This window comes from Aplysia californica, unplaced genomic scaffold, assembly GCF_000002075.1.
Source record: "Aplysia californica isolate F4 #8 unplaced genomic scaffold, AplCal3.0 scaffold00053, whole genome shotgun sequence".
NCBI classification, from domain to species: Eukaryota; Metazoa; Mollusca; class Gastropoda; order Aplysiida; family Aplysiidae; genus Aplysia; species Aplysia californica.
Window position 1 is genome coordinate 1,058,386 of NW_004797323.1, and position 6,268 is coordinate 1,064,653.

General features: G+C 34.1%; 1 long non-coding RNA gene across 1 annotated transcript; it reads right to left on the reverse strand.

Annotated features, from left to right (window-relative positions):
* Window positions 1-2,022: 2,022 nt before the first annotated feature.
* On the reverse strand, window positions 2,023-5,929 carry LOC101853370. The gene is made up of 3 exons (XR_001184649.2): window positions 5,688-5,929; window positions 3,569-3,674; window positions 2,023-2,973 (listed from the first exon to the last, which is right to left on the reverse strand). It is a non-coding gene; the product is annotated as an uncharacterized LOC101853370 (long non-coding RNA).
* Between the last annotated feature and the right edge of the window lie 339 nt (window positions 5,930-6,268).

A 6,268-nucleotide genomic window follows, 5' to 3' on the forward strand; every position in this document is an offset into this window, starting at 1 on the left:
GGTAGATCTACATTGGCAGGATTTATAAAACGGATCTTGCACCCTTCAGTCATGCTCTTTGCGTTCAACAATGTGCACAACCAAACCGAAAGTTAATAAACATACCTAATGTTTACAGAGGTACGGTACAACCAAGGACAACAGTCATCAGAATTACACATTCCACACTCATATAATCTCTTTGTGCACATTCCCTCTTTTTCTGTCATTCTCTCTCTCTATTACTATATATTGCAACCTCACATATCACCAGTCTAAAAGAAAGGGACCCATTTATTTAAAGGGCAAAAAAATCTTGTCTAAGGATAATTTCAATTTAAAAATGCAGCACAAATTTTATTTAAGTCAAAATTTTCAGGGAAAACTCTTGTCATCTGTGCATCAATTTCAATATAAAACTTTGCTTAAAATTTAACGGAAGGGATGTCAAATAATTTGTCAGTATGAAGGCAGAAAAGAAAAGAAAAAACGAAGTTGAGAATAAAAGTATTTTAAAATTTCAATCAAAGTTCAAACCTTGGTAAAAAGCTAAACTTTACACCTCTTAAATCAACCATAATAAAAAAAATGTGTACGAAGATGTAGGCCTACATTAAATACAGTGTACATGATTTATCCAAAACTGATACATGTAGTGTTGTAGACGGGATGTCTAAAAATAGGAGGACCCATTCAAAGTCACTGTTTCCCTTTAGGGGGTTTTCGGGTTTTTTTGTTTGTTTGTTTTAAAGACATGAGTATAACAGGAAATAACCCGTATACAATTGAATGGTTTAAGATGAAACAAGATGACTCAATGTTGGACAGAGGGTCCAAAGAATCTACCCAGAAACATGCCATTTCAAGCTGCGTATTCGAGCTTGAGACAAAAAATGGTCAACTACTGGACAGCCCCCCTTTCCCTGAGATTATTTGACTCTATGTCAGTTTTGAATAAATTCACTTTAGGGCACAAATTCACATTCGTTATGGTTGATCAAACAATTTCGGACACAGGCATGAAGAAGGAATGATTACAAATTTTATGAAAATGCAAGATTAAGATGAAACTCTATATATATACAATTATGTTGTGTAATGTAAACCCCTCTAGCCCTCTCTTGTGAAATTCCATCTCACAAATGAAAACCCCAGAAAAGGAGGAAGATGGACAGAAGTGACAAAATTGTGTTTATAGAACTGCATGGTAAATCATTGAACATGTTTTTTATGTTTGCTCAATGTTTACATTTAAAACCAACAGACACATTGCTTGCAAGCATTGGACTGTTTTTAAATTTTTTAGTGAAGTCTAGATTTATTAACTGTAAACTTAATAATTTATTTAATGTCAGATCAAATCAAGTGTGACTGAGGAGAATAAAAACATTAACAAATAAATCACAAACAATGTAACAAAAATAATAATTCAGATATATATTGCAGGGAACAAAATAGCAACTGAAGGAATTTTGAAAGTAAATCACTTTCACTTTCATACAATATTAACAGTATTACAATAACCAACAATTTAGATTCATGTATGTTGAAATTACCCATTGAGTTGTTTGGGGTTGAAGGTATTGAAAAGAAACACAACACAGTATTCAATTTACTTTTTTTTGATAATTGAAATTAGCATTTCTTTTTCTTTTTAGACAAACTCAAACACCAGTGCGCACAAACACACACTGTAATAAAATGCAAGTTTATTTATGCACAATTACACGCCCCCCCCCCCCCCCCCCCCCTCCTTTTTTTAGACTACACTGACATTTTCTTCATTTTTTGTCTGTAGCCATGAATAATTCACTGATATAGTGTATAGCAGATTAAGGCTTCTTTGCAGTTGCTTAAATTAATCATCAGTTAAAATAAATAAATACAATGCATATTGCACTAAAAGAACATACTTTTAGCCACTAAAAATCCCAAACTGTGTCAACATTTTTTTAAATCCAAAAAATCCTATTTAAATTTTAAAAATCTGTTAAATTTTAAAAATCTATTTTCTTATTTTCAAAATGCAAGCATAAGTGACTGTTTTCCATTTTTTTGTGTGAAGTCCTCTCATTTGGCTTTGCATTTGCTTTTTTCTTTCATTTTCTGTGACAGCTTGATATAACTCCTATCTGATTTTCATTCATTCTTTTTGTTCTTTCATTTCACCATCCGCAGCTCAATTTTTCCTTTTTCATTCTGGAGAAAAGCATTTACCCGCTCCATCCTACTGTGGAGACTTTCTAAAGATTTTATTTTATCTGGCAGCATTCAGTGCATTCAATTACCAGCTTTGGACATGTCTTAATATTTGCGTTAACAATATCAGGGGGGTTGTTAGTTATGTTTTCGAAGTAGCGGCCTGTTCGTCAATTGTGTTTGTGTTCATAAAAATTTTCTTTGATAAAAGCTCCTGAACAGTTGGAGTTGTACTATTTTTCTTTTTTGTGTCCTTTAGCAAATTATGGTTGTATTCAATAAACAAAAGATCTGAGTTTTGCAACTATGATGCAGACATTGCAAATTAATTTGACCCACACAGGTACAAAAAACTAACCTCATTAAATCTATCTGCCTCTCTTTGGACAAATAATGAATGAGATCTATAACATTTTCGTAAGTCAAGCTTTCATTTCCAACTTAATTAAACAAGTACAAGGGGTTAAAAATATTCATTGTTCAGTCAATGCCACAAGCATCCAGGAAAAAAGACACAGTTCACTTTCAGTGGCCTCAGCAAAAATCCACACAGAATGTCACTTTCCAGAGTCAGTGTTTTCTGCACCACATTCACACTTCCTGACCACACAAATGGTGTCAAAGATGAGTTTTGAAAAAAGTTTCTGAAACCACTCCTTTTCATTTTCCCTTGTTCTCCAACTAAATGACGCATTACGAAAATCTTGTTGGTAGCAGGAACATCCAGAGGGTCTGGCTTCCTCTCTTTTCCAAGATGAATCATTGTGGCACACAGACCACTGTACATTTCTGCATCTGTGGATTAAATTCATAAACAAAAAAGTTTAAATAAATTCTGAAGCACACTGGCCATTGTAAGTTTTTGCTTCTGTGGATCAAAATCACATGATATGGAACATTTAAATTTTAATTCTGAAACAATGAGGGGTATTACAATTTCTAGATAGAAATATTTAAAACTAATTTTTCTGCAACTGTAACCTTTATCAAGCATCTTAGGGCTAAAAGTTCTGAGTAAAAATAAGTTGTGAAATAATGACAATGACGTGATTAATGTGAAGAATTACTTTTATACCAATATATTCTAAAACTGTACACTGGAAATCTAGCACAGATTGTATCTCATTCCCTAACATGCTGTGAGTAAAAAACACCAACATTTTTTTTCAGTCTTAGAAACCACCGATAAAGATTTGAAAGTCAATCCCAGCTTCCTCTTCTCTGCAAATATGCTTTGAGATCTACAATTATTTGCATGATAGGGTGAAATCAAATATTTTGAAATGCTAAAAAAAAAGCTAATTTACAGCAAAAATTGAATGACACAGTGGGTTGGAAAATAATATCTAAACTCTATCCAATTACCTACAAGTACTACGAGAGAACTTACCTATTGGTTTCCAAATTGCACTCCAGTAGTCATTTTGTGTGTTGCAGTGTCCGAAGAGGCAGCATCCCCACCAATGCTTGTCCCGTCTATCTTGTCAAAATCCACCCTGTAATGTAAATCAGGAAAAGAAATTCAGTCAAAACTGTTGGGAAGAAATACATTACTGGGTATGTATGTATATATAATATATGTGAACATTAAATGCTCGTACTATTATAGTACGGCCAAACATTCGTAGTGCAACTTATTGTCAAATTTACCTTAATACCAAACATAGACTCTCCAACTTTTGCACAATGACTTGTATCAATAGTTTTTCTTAACAGATCAATATTTTTGTACACACACCTGTTACTTGTATTCTAGAAAATTCCTAAAATAATATATGTGAGGCAGCGTGGTGGAATCAGGCTCTCATCAATTTTTGGGCATGTAGAGTTATTGGTATTATCTTAAAGCTTGTTCACTTGTCTTTATTTGGATGAAAAAAATATCCATTTATCTTGAATACAAGTCGAGATATTAGCGAAAGAAGGAGGTGGGGGTCACCTGTTTTCAGAAGTAAAATTAGAGAGAAAATGGCCGCCAAAGATTAGTTTTCCTTAGTTAAGAGTCCGTGGTAACTGAAAATTTACATTCTTTGTGCTTTTAATCAACGCTTTTCAGAAAAATCCACTCAGAAATGAGTTCTTTAAAGGGCATGAAAGGTGTTGAGCCAAAAAACAAAAATTTTTAAAAATTCACAAACCTGCGAAAAAATGCAAGTTTCTTCACTTTGATTATTTTGACGAGAGCCTGATTCCACAACGCTGCCTCCCATTAATTGAAATATCAAGTGGGTGGTTTTTACAGATTCTAAAAGGTTTATAGCTGGGGCAATATTGCTTTTAAAAGCTAGTCTGTCATCTTTTTCTAATCGTGACATTATATGCTTATTCTGCTGCACTTGTTCTGCAAAAAATGTGTTCACTATAAAATTAATTTCTTATAAAAAGTTTTGCCTTTGGAAAGCTGTGATGTTGGCCATAATTTATACGTATACAAAATGTGTATGATCGCGGGAAGAGCTGTGAACTAGACTTTCCATCTTCCAAGTGGCACAGGTTTAGATCTATAGTATTTTATATAAATTTATGAAGCAAAGTTTTTAAAAATCTTGCCTCAAATGTTGAGGAAAAATATAAATATTAAGTTAAAAACAAAATTGATACAAATTGCGGAACAAAGTTACATAGTATGGGTGACACAGATTCACCTGTTAAAGAGATATATAAATCATACATTTACATTTCACTTTCTACAGGAAAAAATACTTAGTCAATTAAGTAAAAAAGCAACTAAATTAGGAAGTTTGGGTTGATATTTGTCGTTGCTTTGTTATTTGTTGTTATCTTGACAAAGATAAATATCGAAAGTAAGGGTGGCCATTTTGTTTCTCGATTGAAAATCAGTTGGGGGAAGTCCCCTATTTTCAACAGAGCGCAAAAACAACATCTATTTCTCCTTCAGTTACTATAATCAGATGAACATCATAACTTCACAAAATTAAATTAAAGCCTTGCGGAACTGAACAGACCTTTCGGCTTCAGGGCAGCATCCGTGGTAAGCCTTAAGATTAGGCAGTTTGATTTTTTAAAAAAGAAATTAGTCTGAGTCTAGAATTACATCTCACTCTCAGGTGATAGAGGGTGCTGTACGTAACTTGCACTAAACCTTTTAAATTTCGAAAATATTTTGCCGCCAGTTTGTTGGCGGTACAACAGGGTAAATTTACAGTAGTTTAATATGGATCGTTTAATAAATGAGACAGTTGGCGGATGGCAGATGGGGGTGTAAAGGCTTAAATACTATGTTTTTAGTTTTAATAAGAGTTTTACGGCACTTGCAACACAATAAGGTCATCATAAAGGAGGAGGAGAGATCAAGGATGATAGATGTTTGATAGGTAAGAAGTTCAGAAGCAAACCACACCAGAGCACCTGCCAACCACCCACAAATACTATGTTTATAATTATAATAAGGATAGTCTTGTCATAAATTGGCAAAACCCGGCGGTAAGTGGGGCTGGCAAAATATCCAGGTTCAACTGTGTATAATATGTACGTGTGTATGTTCTTACCGTAGAGTCGACTGCTTCACTAATTATAAGAGAATAAATTGGACCTCAGTCAGGCTGTCTCAGTCTGTGTATCCACAGGAATAAGGAATCTGGAAGAGAATTAGATCTAGATCTTGTCAAAATGAATGATGTGTAGAATAATAAATAATAATACGGATAGCAGAAAGGACCTAGACATTATGCAAAACTAAATAATACTCAATATAATATATATAACATACTTCTTACTGACTTCTAGGCGTACTTCTTGCTGGTCAACAAGGTCAAAGAACTGAACATCAAGCTGTTTTCACTGATTGACGCACAAGTCAAACAGGAAAGCGATCGATGATTAAAAAAATGAAGTGAGCCGTTGGAGGCTATTCGGATTCAAATTCCAGTGCGCGTGCGCAATCACCGGTTACTTGTACCGTAAGCAAAGTCTACTAGATCTATACTCGAGTCCGAATAGTCTCCCGTTGCTATTCGGACTTTTAAACTACTGGTAGGCTATTTAACATTGCGTTTCACGACTACAAAGGGATCAAAACATAAAATTCATAATCAGTCCTAAATAAGACAGCCCCCTCCTCCCCTTTCTC